At 38.2% G+C, this 14,053-nt stretch overlaps 1 protein-coding gene across 2 annotated transcripts in view; it reads right to left on the reverse strand.

Annotated features, from left to right (window-relative positions):
- Positions 1-14,053, reverse strand: part of RNF128 (ring finger protein 128) — a 107,967-nt gene that overhangs the window by 20,400 nt on the left and 73,514 nt on the right. The window lies entirely within an intron of this gene.

Consider the following 14,053-nt stretch of genomic DNA (forward strand, 5'->3'; position numbering starts at 1 on the left):
CTATGCTTCTCAAACTCTTCCAAAAGTTGAAGAGGAAGGAACATTTTCAAACTCATTTTACAAGGCCAGCATTAATGATACCAAAAACAGACAGGGACACTATATAGAAAGAAAATTACAGGCCAGTATCTTTGAGAAACACAGATGTAAAAATCCTCAACAAAATATTAGCAAACTGAATTAAACAAAATAGTAAAAGGATCATTAAGCACAATCAAGTAGAACTTATTTCAGGGATATAAGGATGGTTCAACATCTGCAAATCAATCAACCTGATACACCACATTAATAAAATGAAGGGAAAATCACATGATCATCTCAGTAGATGCAGAAAAAGCACTGACAAAATTCAACATCCATTTATGATAAAAACTCTCAACAAAGTGGGTACAGAAAGAATATATCTCAACCTAATAAAGGCCATATATGACAAACACACAGCTAACATCATTTCAATGGTGAAAAAACTGAATGCTTTTCCTCTTAGATCAGGAAGAAGACAAGGATGCCCACTCTTGTCACTTTTATTCAACATAGAATTGGATGTCCTAGCCACAGCAATAAGGTAAGAAAGTGGAATAAAATGCATACAAATAGGAAAGGAAGAAGTAAAACTGCAGATGATGACATGATACTGGTATATATGAAACCTTTTAGTTTCCACCAAAAAAAAAAAAAAAAAAAAAAAACACCAGCTGTTACAATAAATGAATTCATTAAAGTTGTAGAATACCAAATCAATATAATAAATCTGTTATATTTCCATATACTAATAATCAACTATCAAAAAGAGAAATTAAGAAAGCAATCTCATTTATAATTGTATCGGTAACAATAAAATAGTTAGGAATAAATTTAACTAAGGAGGTGAAAAACATGTACACTGAAAACTATAAGATGGAAGAAGTTGAAGACAACACAAATAAAAGGAAAGCTATCCCATGCTCATGGATTGGAAGAATTAATATTGCTAAAATGATCATACTACCCAAAGGAATCTACAGATTCAATGCAATCCCTATCAAACTTCCAATGGCATTTTTCATAGAAAGAGAATAATGCTAAAATTTGTATGGAACCACAAAAGATCCCAAACAGCCAGTGCAATCTTAAGAACAAACCTGGAGGTATCATGCTCCGAGATTTCAAACTATAATACAAAACTATATAGTACTCAAAACAGTATGGTATTGGCATAAAGACAGACACAGTTCAACAGAATAGAATTTAGAGCCCAGAAATAAGTCTGCACATATACAGACAATTTATGACAAAGGAGCCAAGAATATACAATGGAGAAAGGACATTCTCTTCAAAATGGTGCTGGGGGAAAACTCAACAGCAAAAGAACAGAAATGAGACGACTATCTTACACCATACACAAATTAAAATAAAGACTTGAATTTAAGACCTGAAACGATAAAAGCGAGAAGAAAACATAGGCAGTAGGCTCCTTGATAGAGTTCTTAGTGACCGGTTTGTGGATCTGACTCCAATGGCAAGGAAAACAAAGCAAAAGTAAACCAATGGGACTACATCAAACTAAAAACCTTCTCCACAGCAAAGGAAACCACCATCAAAATGAAAAGGCCACCTATTCGATGGGAGAAGATATTTGCAAATCATATATCTGATAAAGGGTTAATAGATAAAATATAGGAAAAACTCTTACACTTCAACAATAAAAAAACCAAACAACCTAATTTAATGAGGGCCCAGAAAGTGTGAAAAGACGTTTTTCCAAAGAAAACATATAGATGGCCAACAGGCACAATGAAATACCACCTCACACCTGTTAGAATGGCTATTATCAAAAAGATAAGAAATAACTAATGTTAGATAGGATGTTGGAATGTAAGCTGGCACAGCCACTAGGAAAACAGTATGAAGGTTACTCGAAAAATTAAGAATAGGGGCATCTGGATGGCTCAGTCAGTTGAGCAAGCCCAACACTTAGTTTCAGCTCAGGTTAGGATATCAGGGTTTTGAGACTGAGCCCTGCATCAGGCTCCATACTCAGCATGTAGTCAGTTTGAGATTCTCTCTCTCTCTCCTCATACCCCTCCCCCAACTCTCTCTCTAAAATAAAATAAAATCTCTTAAAAAATTAAGAAGAGATTGATCATATTATCTGGCTGTTCTACTTCTGGGTATTTATCAAAAGAATACAAAATCACTAATTCAAAAGGATACATACACCCCTATCTTCATTGCCACATTATTTATAATAGCCAAAATATGGAAAACAATCTAAATGTCTATCAGTAGACGAATGGATAGAGTATGTGGTACACAAAGACACACATACACAGAGCAATACTATACAGCCATAAAGAATGAAATCTTGACACTTGTGATAAGAAGGATGGACCTTGCCAATATTATAAGTGAAGTTAGTCAGGCAGAGAAAGACAAATACCCTATGACTGTGCTCCTATGTGAATCGAAGAAAAAAACAAACAAAATAATACAAAAACAAACTCACAGATACAAAGAACAGACTGATGGTTACCAGAAGGGAAGGGGTTGGGCAAAATAGGTACAGTGGGTCAAAGGAATGGTGATTCATGATTACTACTGAAACTAGACTTTTGGTAATAATCATTTTGTAGTGCATACAGGTGTCAAATTATGTTGTCCATCTAAAATGTAATCTTATGTATCAGTTTTACCTCAATAATAATATAAGAAGTGAAGGTGGGGTTTAGGTGGAAATCTCAGAGATAAGGGCAAATTGAGAAAGAATCAATGAAAGATTGTCTCTCTTTATGGGGTGAAGTGGCCACATGGAAAAAAAAATCCCAGGTGGTATGAGATATTTAGGGTTGATTTAAAATTATTTGTAATGTTGCAAATAAATCCTTCCTTCCATTTCAGTTAGTATCTATCACATGCACAAACGCCTCAAGTGCATATAAAGCAAAGGCTAGCTTTCACACTTGGGTGGACCCTGTTTAAAGCATAGAGACACAGCATGTGCAGCATGGCAAGATGATTAGAAAACCTCCTGTTTTGTAGTGTAAAATGAACTTAGTAGAAATCCAGCAAACAGTAGGTACTCAGAACCAGAGGTCACTGAGTATGCACCTCTATCCCTAGCAGGAAAACCCCCAACTGACATGAAGAATATGTGAAAATCAAAGATAATGTAAGGAAAGTATCTAGCACCATGCCTGGCATATAGCAGACACTCAATAAAACGTTTATTAAATGAAAATAGAGGGGCCCCAGGGTGCCTCAGTCAATTAAGCATCTGCCTTCAGCTCAGGTCATGATCCTGGGGCCCTGGGATCGAGCCTCACATTAGGTTCTCTGCTCAGTGGAAAGCCTGCTTCTCCCTCTCCCACTCCCCCTGCTTGTGTTCCCTCTCTCACTGTGTCTCTCTCTGTCAAATAAATAAATAAAATCTTAAAAACAAAAAAAGAAGAAAATATAGGGCACCTGGGTGGCTCAGTTGGTCAAGCAACTGCCTTTGGCTCAGATCGTGATCCTAGAGTTCTGGGATTGAGTCCCACATCAGGCTCCCGGCTCCGTGGGGACTCTGTTTCTCCCTCTGACCTCCCATCTCATTCTCTCTCTCTAATAAGTCTTTATTTTTTTAAAATATTTTATTTATTTATTTGATAGAGATCACAAGTAGGCAGAGCAGCAGGCAGAGAGAGAGGGAGAAGCAGACTCCCTGCTGAGCAGAGAGCCCGATGCGGGGCTCGATCCCAGGACCCTGGGATCATGACCTGAGCCGAAGGCAGAGGCTTTAATCCACTGAGCCACCCAGGCGCCCCTCTAATAAATCTTTTAAAAAATGAAAATATAAACTACTATTCACCAATAAGCATAACATGTTTTTGTAACCTGTTTATATACATCTGTAGCAAATACACTTTAGAAGACAATAATCCATGGGTATAGGTATATGAAGAAAATCCTTAATGCCCCTACCTGCCTCCTATATACCATTTTGTGAAAGGTATTAAGCTTAATGCCAAGGAGATTAACAAACTATTACTTTGCTGACTCAGAAATGGCAGAGACTTCTTAGATTCTTACTTGATGAGCAGAAATAGCTGAACAGAAAGTTAAATAGGAAGGCCTAGCTAGTTCTTTGAAGGAAAAGATGATAATTGAGACCTTTCACTCCCACTTTGGGACTTAAATGTGAGTTAATGCAAAAGGGCAATTCAGGGGCACCTGGGTGGCTCAGTCAGTTAAGCGTCTGCCTTCAGCTCAGGTCATGATCTCAGGGTCCTGGGATGGAGCCCAGCATCATGTCGGGCTCTCCACTCTATGGGGAGTCTGCTTCTCCCTCTCACTCTCCCTCTGTGCTCACTCTCTTTCTTTCTCTCAAATAAATAAAATCTTTAAAAAGGGCAATTCAACAATGGTACCTTATTTTATGCACACGAGTTTTCTGTTCTGTTATTTGCATAAGTAAATAATAGAGGGACAATGAAAGGAAGTACACTTAGGATCTTTAGAGCTGGAAGAACTCTTGGAACTCACCTAGCCTAGGGTTCCTGGGCAGCTCAGTGGGTTAAGCCTCTGCCTTCAGCTCAGGTTGTGATCTCAGGGTCCTGGGATAGAGCCCGGCATCGGGCTGTCTGTTCGGCAGGGAGCCTGCTTTCCCCACCTTCCCCCTACCCCACCCCGCCCACCTGCCTTTCTGCCTACTTGTGATCTCTCTGTCAAATAAATAAAAATCTTAAAAAAAAAATTCACGTAGCCTGATACCTAATCTGGCAGATAAGAAAACTGATGCCGGGGTGCCTGGGTGGCTCAGTGGGTTAAGGGCTCTGCCTTCGGCTCAGGTTGTCGTGATCCCAGGGTCCTGGGATCAAGCCCTGCATCAGGCTCTCTGCTCGGTGGGGAGCCTGCTTCCCCCAACCCCCCACCTGCTTCTGATCTCTGTCTGTCAAATAAATAAATAAAATCTTTTAAAAAAAAAAAGAAAGAAAGAAAAGGGGCACCTGGGTGGCTCAGTGGGTTAAGCTGCTGCCTTCGTTCGGCTCAGGTCATGATCTCAGAGTCCTGAGATCAAGTCCTGCATCGGGCTCTCTGCTCAGCAGGGAGCCTGCTTCCCTCTCTCTCTCTCTCTCTCTGCCTGCCTCTCTGCCTACTTGTGATCTCTCTGTCAAGTAAATAAATAAAACCTTTAAAAAAAAAAGAAAAGAAAAGAAAACTGATGCCTACAGTGGAAGACAGCCTTGCTCAAAACCTCAAGAGTTGGTTAGCGTCAGTCCCACTAACACCTGGAGTTAAGTGTTCCTTCCCCTAATATCAAGGTAGCATCTTTTCTTTCTTCGTTTCTTTTTTCTTTAACTGTGGCTTGTGCCAGGAAGCTAGTACTACTTCTTTATATGTATGCAGTTATTTTATAATTTAAAATTGTTTTTGATATCTTAATAGACATCAAATCTTTAAAAAAAATTGGACTCATTTAGTCCTAACAACCCCATGAAGGAGAAAATACTACCATTTTAGAGATGAGCAAATGGTAGTTTGGATAAGTTAAATAACTCATTCCAAAGGGCACACAGCCTCTAAATGACAGAGCTGTTACTGGGACTCTGCTCTTCATCCTTCAAGATTCCCAGACAAAACATCTGTAATTTGGCTACCTTTTGAAGTTTTTCCAACTCCTGGATTCTATAATCTGTGAAATTGTGGCCAGTCCTTATAGTGAATAACCAGTATGCCTAAGGGTCCTGGCCCTGGCCTAGACTTCCAAACATCCATACTTTCTTTTCACATAGAGATGAGCTATTTAGAAACCTAGATGTGAAAACTGCAAATGGTTAAAAAAGAAAAAAAAAAAGGAGGCAAGGGAAAAAACAGGAAAAGAAGAAAAGAAAAAAATGCAGTTGATAGGAAGTCTTTGACAATCATTTTGCACTTTGTTTTTAGAGCACTTCTGATTTAAACAAACTGTGACACAGCTGGGGAACTGTACGCACAAGAAGTGATACATCTCTAGTGTATTTACTTGAGTCTACGTAGTCTGATTTCTCATTCCAAGATATTCAACACAACATAAGTGCCTGAGTCTCCAGTGCTAGCACTTATTAATTTATTAGGAATGACTGTGAAATATGTAACTTTGTTTAATTATATGCAAGACTAATGCAAATTTGAGGCCTGGGCTCAAAGGCAAGCTTGAAATGTAATGTCCAAGTCTACACTTATGAGATTATGAGAACAGAACTCACATTAAGACCAATGCTTAAAAAAAAAAAAAAAGACGAATGCTTAAAAAAAAAGAGTCAGGAGGATATAAAAACACAGGGCAAAATTCCAGACACCAGATGATCCTAGGCAAGGGACTTGATTTTGAAGGATCTCTAAAAGAGTTTCATCATAGTATAAACCAATGTTTAACAAAGCAGCTTTGGAATTAAAAAAAAAAAAAAAAGCTCTTTAAAAGGAAATTCAGGTAATTCCAGTAACTCCTAATGAACTTTTATAAAGAAAAGCAAAGACATTTTCTTTAAATATGGATGTGAGACACATGATTTTGGAGAGAAGCACAAACTGTGTTTTTAGAGCTTGAATGAAGATCACTCACAAAGCTGCCATTAGTACTCAAAATAATTCAATGTCACACTGACAGCAAGAGTTTCCAAGATGCATTCATTCCTCTAAAAACTGAAATATGAGAACATTAAGATTAAGCAGTTTATATTAAATACACATGTTTGGATATATTACTTAAATCATACTTCTGGGTGCCCAAATATGCCTCTACATTAAAAAAAAAAAATGTGTCCCAAAGCAAACTGTAATTTCTTTTTTTCCTTTGTTTTTTAAGATTTTATTTATTTATTTGACAGAGAGATCACAAGTAGGCAGGGAGGCAGGCAGAGAGAAAGGGGGAAGCAGGCTCCCCGCTGAGCAGAGCAGAGAGCCTGATGCCGGGCTGGATCCAAGGACCCTGAGATCATGACCCCAGCCCAAGGCAGAGGCTTAACCCACTGAACCACCCAGGTGCCCTGCAAACTATAATTTCTATTTTAGTCTTTAAAAACAGAACTTCAAGCATATATCTAGTTTGTTACACAAATTACATTGGACAATTTTTCGATGCCTTGTCACCATTTCAGAATTCCCTCCTACCTTATAAATTCCAATAGCACATTGTTTCTACCTCTTTTTTAAAAAACGCATTTAGTATTTGAGAGAGAGAAAGAGTGTGTGCACACACAAGTGGGAGGAGGAGCAGGGGAGGGGTGGGGGTGGTGGATCAACAGACTCCCTGCTAAGCAGGGAGCCAGTGAAGCTCGATTCCAGGACCCCGGGATCATAACTAGAGCCAAAAGCAGCTGCTTAACCAACGGAGCCATCCAGGCCCCCCTCTACTTCTTATCATATTCTGTAATTGTACCATTCACATGTCTTTCTCTCCTACTAGATTGCGAGTAGCTGGGGACTGCCATAACCATTTTTAAAAAGTTTCCTATAGAGCCTAGTAGTTGCTCAAAGAATAGCTTCTGAATTTAGAAATCAAAACAGATTTTCATGATTTTCTCATCCAAGTCACAGTTGTACTCATTAAAAGCCTCTACCCCACAAAATCTGGAGAAACAAAGGTTTTGGGAAGAGATATTGGCCCCACCACGGTCAGGATCAACCCTAAGCTTTTTTACATGTGTCATCTTGTTTAATCATTAACCACCTTATGGAATAGGTATTTTAATATCCAAGTTTTATAGACAAGAAAAGGTTCAGAAGCTTGACTAAAGTCCAGGCAGCTGGTTAGTTGCAGAGCTGTGATTCAATTCAAGCCCAGGTTCTATCTGGCTTTCAAGTCCATGATCTCTCCACTACAGTACACTGCCTTCATTGTGTAATAGCAAAGAAGCCTTTAAAAGGCTTCACATTCCTTGTGAAGAAGATAAATGAAAAAAATAAGAAAAAAAGCCAAAAACCTCAAAGTCAGCTACTATACAATCTTCAGATCCTTCTTAAATTTGCTACTTACTGTGATTTGGGGAACTCTTTTAAGCAAGTATTTTATATCAACAGACTCTCCCTGCCTCCTCTCCAATCCAAAGAGATACCTGATATAAGAATATTTGGAAAGAGACTTGAAGACTAATTCAAAAAAGCTTGGTGGTCGGACAGTTTTCTTAACAGAAACTCAATGTCATTACTCTACTGAAAAGCTGTGATCATTCTAGTCACTGAAGAATCTTGGCTACATAGTTTTCTTAGTTCTGAGTGAGACTTTATTTGGGCTGAAAATGAAAAGCCACTTCTTATCCTATATTACAATGTTCAATTTTTAAATTATAAACTCAATAAATATTCTACTTAGTCTATTTGTGTATTTACATCTAATTAAGTAAAATAAATGTTCCAGGCTAGTGATTTGTCAGCCTGGTTTTGGGTCCCAAGGTATTCAGCTTTTAGTGTAACTGAAACCCACATGAATAACACTAGGCATGTAATCAAACCTAATTACTTGATGGGGGGCAGGGTATGCAAAAGCAGGAAATGAGGGTGGATAGAAGCAAACCAGATTTTCTTGCTTGAAGTCATCACTTTTTTTAAAATAATTTTTTTTCAATAAAAATTTGACTCAGAGTTTATAGAACAGAATCAAGATTTACGGTAACAGGATTCTTTTCCTCAGATCTATTCCTGTGAACAAAATCAATGTTTGAGTCATGTGGCCGTTCAGATATATGAGACCTGAAAGAAATCTTTCTTTTTTCAGCAAAAAACCTATGCATAATATTTTAATGAAGCATTCCTAAAGGAAAGAAGAGGTACAGACTATAATACAGTTTCCTGTAAGTCTATGCAACTATGGAGATGGGGATAGAAAGGAGTACAGACTACCTGCCTGAAGGTGATCACTGTCAACAGTGAGGAAATGCACTATAAGGAAGAGCAGTGAGGGAAGGGGGAATTTGACCCAGTAGATAAGTTATGACTCAGACTACTGCATTTTTCAGAAAAGACAATCAAAACCTTCAGAATTAGTGATGTAAATGTAAGATTAGAGTAAGTGAATATAAAAAAAAAATCCTGAGACCCATTATAAGAGCTTCCTTTTGTGCAGTGAGAGTCAGAGAAAGATTATACAACTAGGTCCTACTAAGAGAGTGATTTATTTAATCTACTCTTCTTATCTAAGAGCCAAAATAATAGTTTGGTAAAAGGCTCCAATAAGTCTCAAATTTGGACAGGAACAGACACATATTAATTTCCCCACCACAAATGTATATATTGGTAGCGGTACAGTATGCAGACACCTGATAAGTCTTCCAGTTAATTTCAAGTACTAGTGAAGAAAACCTAATGTAACCAGAACTATTTTAGATATTTTTAGTCATGCTTTAAAGTTCAAGGACAAATTTTAAGATATTAATGTAGCTTAGTTCTTCCTCATGTGAGACCACAAAGGAGTGCTATCTCTTTGGCAGCAAACTACAAAGACATCTGTGGCATATCTTTACCCAGGAAACCAATTTGAGTCTCAGGATCTGAGGCTAAGATGGGGGCTGGTCACTAGGTAATCCTGCTAGCAACTGGCCATACTGCCTGAAACTCAGAACCCCAATAATGAAAATAGGTGTATCATCAATCTTGACTGTAGTGCCAAGCAAGCATGACAAGCTGGTACAACATGGTCCATTGCTCCAGGAGTGTATAACAAAATCATCAATAACTAACATAAAAAACACTTTGAGGCCACATTCCCAAAGACCAGTTACAGTTCCCCTGGAGACTAGCAAGGAGTAAACAACTAGATCTACTGTGCTATCTTTCCTCACAATCCAACCCCTATATCTCCTTTTCTTTCAAAGTAGTCTTTTTTTAAAGTAGGTTCCATGCCCAGCATGGAGCCCAACAGAGGGTTGAACTCATGACCCCTGAGATCAAGACCAGAGCTGAGATCAAGAGTTGGACCCTTAACCCACTGAGCCACCCGGGTGTCCCCCACCCCCATATTTGATCAAGGTCTTTTTAACAACAAAACAGTCATAGTTATTTGGACTTCTGCAATTAGTACAGCATTTATACATGAAATGCAGTTAAGAACAACATAAGCATACCAATACTTGCAGAAGCCAATGAAGGGAATAAATAGGCTTCTTTCAATCTGTAAGACCATTTCAAACATCTTTATATTGTTGTACCAGTTTAATTATCTGCTTACTTCCTTGTTCTATGACTACTTGAATTTTGTGATAAAACTGTATAGAGCCATTTAATATGGTAATGGAACTAAATCTAATTCTTCCTCAGGCCAATCACTCTCCATTGGTATCATATTCTTTGGAGGTTTCAGTTCGGTTTTCCAATACATTTGACTATCACATGATTTATTTATATAAGGTAGTTGAATTTTGCCAATTGAATTTTGAACAATACTAGTATTATACCATATATGCAATATGGTTAGGGTACGGTTTGGTTTGGTTACAAAATAAATCAGGAAGTATCACAGAAGTGTTTATTTAACCTTCCTAGAAGAACTGTTCTTTGCCCATACACTAGAAATTATTATGGGCAAATATTATCACCAGTGAGGATGATTCTGTCTTTTCTAGGTTCTATATTAGCTGAGGACAAAACCAATCACTTGGCTGTTATATAGTTATAGTTTCCTATTGACTATCATGCAGGAAGGCCATCTCCCTCCTATGAGGAATACATGGGTATCATTCAGTATTATTCTTACTAGCTCATCTTATTTTGGTCTATCCCTTTGGTCAAGATAAGTTAGAGGATCAGCAATGTAAGTTATAATTTCACTCGAAAAATGTCCACAAGGTTAGGGATCTGCATGTGTCTCAAAGATGCTCTCTCTGAGCTTCCATAGTTAAAAATGGGAGGCCATTAGTCCATGGGGACTTGGGCCTCCATTTGTAGTAGAATAGTTAACAGACCTGTTGTGTCAGAAACATGCTCTTTTCCAGTGTTGAGTGCTAGCACTCTCTAGCATTATGTATTGGGTCTGTGTGACCGTATTATCAAGTCATTACCTTCTTTCCAAGTGGATTCCCATTTTTTCCCTCCTGGCTGATGATTCCTCCCAATGTCTATTTCAGAGAGTAAATTCGCTTCTTCTGAAAGTCACTCTTCATTAAAAGTTAGTTCAGCTTCTTCTATTACACATAGGCCAGGTTCTACTTCACATAGAGCCCTCTTTTACTTCACTAGCCAAGTTTAATCAAACATATGCCTTGTTCCACTGAGTATTAACTGCTTAAGTACAGTTAGGATACATGCACCATACACCAAAATTCTGGGTGTTGCATGCCAGAGTCAAGTTAAAGTGGTCACTCCCAAATTCATTAGTTTGAGCACACCAAAGTTTTTCCATAATCTTCCTGGTCTTAGGTTATCGGTGTTCCCAGTGTGGACACAAATCCACCATGTAATGCCTAACATGCTACCTTCATTCACAACCCATTCATACTTTTCATTTGTTTAAAAGATTTCTATGCACAGACACACGGATGACAAGTATTCTCACACATCGTATTATGACATTATCAGGCATGTGGCCACTGTGTGCTACCTATTATATTTGGACATCTTGGTCATCAAATTTATAATTATACATTTACCAGTTTGCTTGACATTATATACTATGCATTATAATAGTTCAGAGGAAAGACAATCCTGAATATTCTAATGAATTCCTCATATTCTAATAAAGGCAAGTTTCCATAACTCAGTTTCATTACCATTTCTACCTGCAAAATGGTAGCAATGTAGTTAAGTATTTAGTTATAACCATCACGTGTATCAAGCTATACCTTTTAAAAATAAATAGGAAGTCAGGAAAACTGAACATGTAAATGACATCGTGACACTTTCAAATATTAATAAGCAAAAGGGATTAACAGACATATATCTAACACTTTAGTCACCAAAGGATACACAGATATAGACCACTATGCAGTGAAAAAGGCCCTTTCCAAAGCTTTCTCTAAAAGGTGAGAAGTTTTAATGCTGTTCTTTTTTTAAAGGTTTATTTATTTGAGAGAGGGAGAGAGAGAGAGAGAGAGCGCGGGCGAGCGCATGTGAGTGCGCACAAGAGCAGAGGTCGAGATGGGGAGAGGTAGGAGGAGAGGGAGAGAATCTCAAGCCAACTCTGTGCTGAGCACAGAAGCTGGCACTTAGAGGTCGATCCCATGACCCTGAAATGATGAGCCGGGTCAAAATCAAGAGTCACTGACTGAGTCACCCCACTATACTGTAATGCTATTCTTGACCATTTTTATATAACTTTTCATAAAATATATTATAAGCTATGAAAATTACTTAAAGGAGTGATGAGACCAGAGTTAAATATTCAGTGAAAGTTATGTGACAGCAATCAGTTCTTTATAAATCATTACTTTCTGATGGGGTTTAATGCCATGCAAACAGATTTATTATAGCACTTAGAATACAGAAATACATATCCCATCATGAACATATGTAAAACCAAACACTCTTACCGTTGTATCCATAAGCTTTAATAGTCATACTGGATACCAATTTCTCTCTAACCTCAGAGGTAAAAACAGTACAATATATAAATGTCAAATATTAACATACTGTGAAACTACTGAATGGCTTGGCTTAAGAAACTTAAACATCCTTTTGACCACAGCTAGTAACAGACTGAACCTGCCACCAGTGTGATAAGCTGCTTCTCTGAGGAGAGGAACAGAAGTCAATTAACTGTAAACATTGAGAGAATCATCACTCATTACCATATACTGGCGTCTAATCTTTATGAAGGTTTTATAATAAGATTTTAATTTCTTGTCTTTTCCTAAATTCAATTAACTTCAATACAGAAATCGTCACTGCTCCCCCACTCCCCAATAAATTGGGTTCATCTTTCCTTCTTAGAAAGAGAATACATAAGTGGCCAGAATTTCATTGCCTTGGGAGGAACTTCTCAGTACATATAAAAATGTATTCCTGCCCTCACTATATGATCAGCTGAATGCATTAAATTCTTACTGAGCATTCTGGAGAAACAGCACCACTGTTTGTGTTGAGAAACTTAAGAGGGGGTGGAGCTAGGAAATGATGGTGGCTTGGACCAGGGTGGAGGCAGTGGAAGTGGTGACAAGTAACTGGATTCTGGATATTTAATGAAGGCAGAACTAACAAGATTTGCTGATGGAGGTTACATGGGAAGTGAGAGGTAAAAGAGAAATAAAGGATAATTCTAAGATTTCTGGCCTGGGGTCAAGAGACGTTCTTTTGAAAAGGGAAGCAATAATAGCATGTTTGTACATCCACAGTGACAGAAGACAAGGGCAGAGGACATAGATACAGATACAGATGCACACGGATGAGTAGCTATCGCAGAAGCAAGGAGAAGCACTCTCTGGATCACTTCAATTTCCTCAGTGGACTGAGATCCAAACTACAAGCAGAGAGTAAAGTTGGGGGAGGTGCTGGAGGTTTAAGGAGAAAAGAACATATATGATTAGTTACTTGCAAAAGTGGTGGCAGGGTAGCTAAGAATATGTAGTATGACTGTTGGTAGCATTAAGGGCTCACTCAGAGTTTGTGGTCATAAATTTAAAGTGAGATTGGTCTGTGCTGAGGTCAGTGTTTTTCTGCTACTTGAAAGTGCAGGCACAGAGCAGGGAGGAAACAGGATTAAACCAGGGTTGGATTTTGATAGCAAGTGTAACAAACAAAGAGAAGGGCCAAAGGAACTGAAGATGTATCCATGGGACATGGGAAATGAGGGTATCAAGGGAATGGGAGACAGTTTAAAGTGCTAGGATCAATGGCACACAACCACAGGTAATTCCCTGGTTCAATGACGCTTCTGTGTTTTTGCTCTATTAATTCTGTACTTCCTGCCCATTTATACATCAGTTGTTAAAACAGGATATGACAGAAATTATGAATATATGACTGGAGCCTGGCACTATATCATGTACCATCAGATCTTTAAAGCCACCTCCTCATGACATTCAGCCTAGTCTCTTCCCAGCCCTGATCCCACATGCAAATACATGCATGTACAGACACATACATACATGTACAATAACAGTGGTGGTAACCGCAGTTTTTATTTTGTTAT

The sequence above is a fragment of the Mustela putorius genome, unplaced genomic scaffold (assembly GCF_011764305.1).
Source record: "Mustela putorius furo isolate JIRA1106 unplaced genomic scaffold, ASM1176430v1.1 tig00003901_pilon_pilon_pilon, whole genome shotgun sequence".
NCBI lineage: Eukaryota > Metazoa > Chordata > Mammalia > Carnivora > Mustelidae > Mustela > Mustela putorius.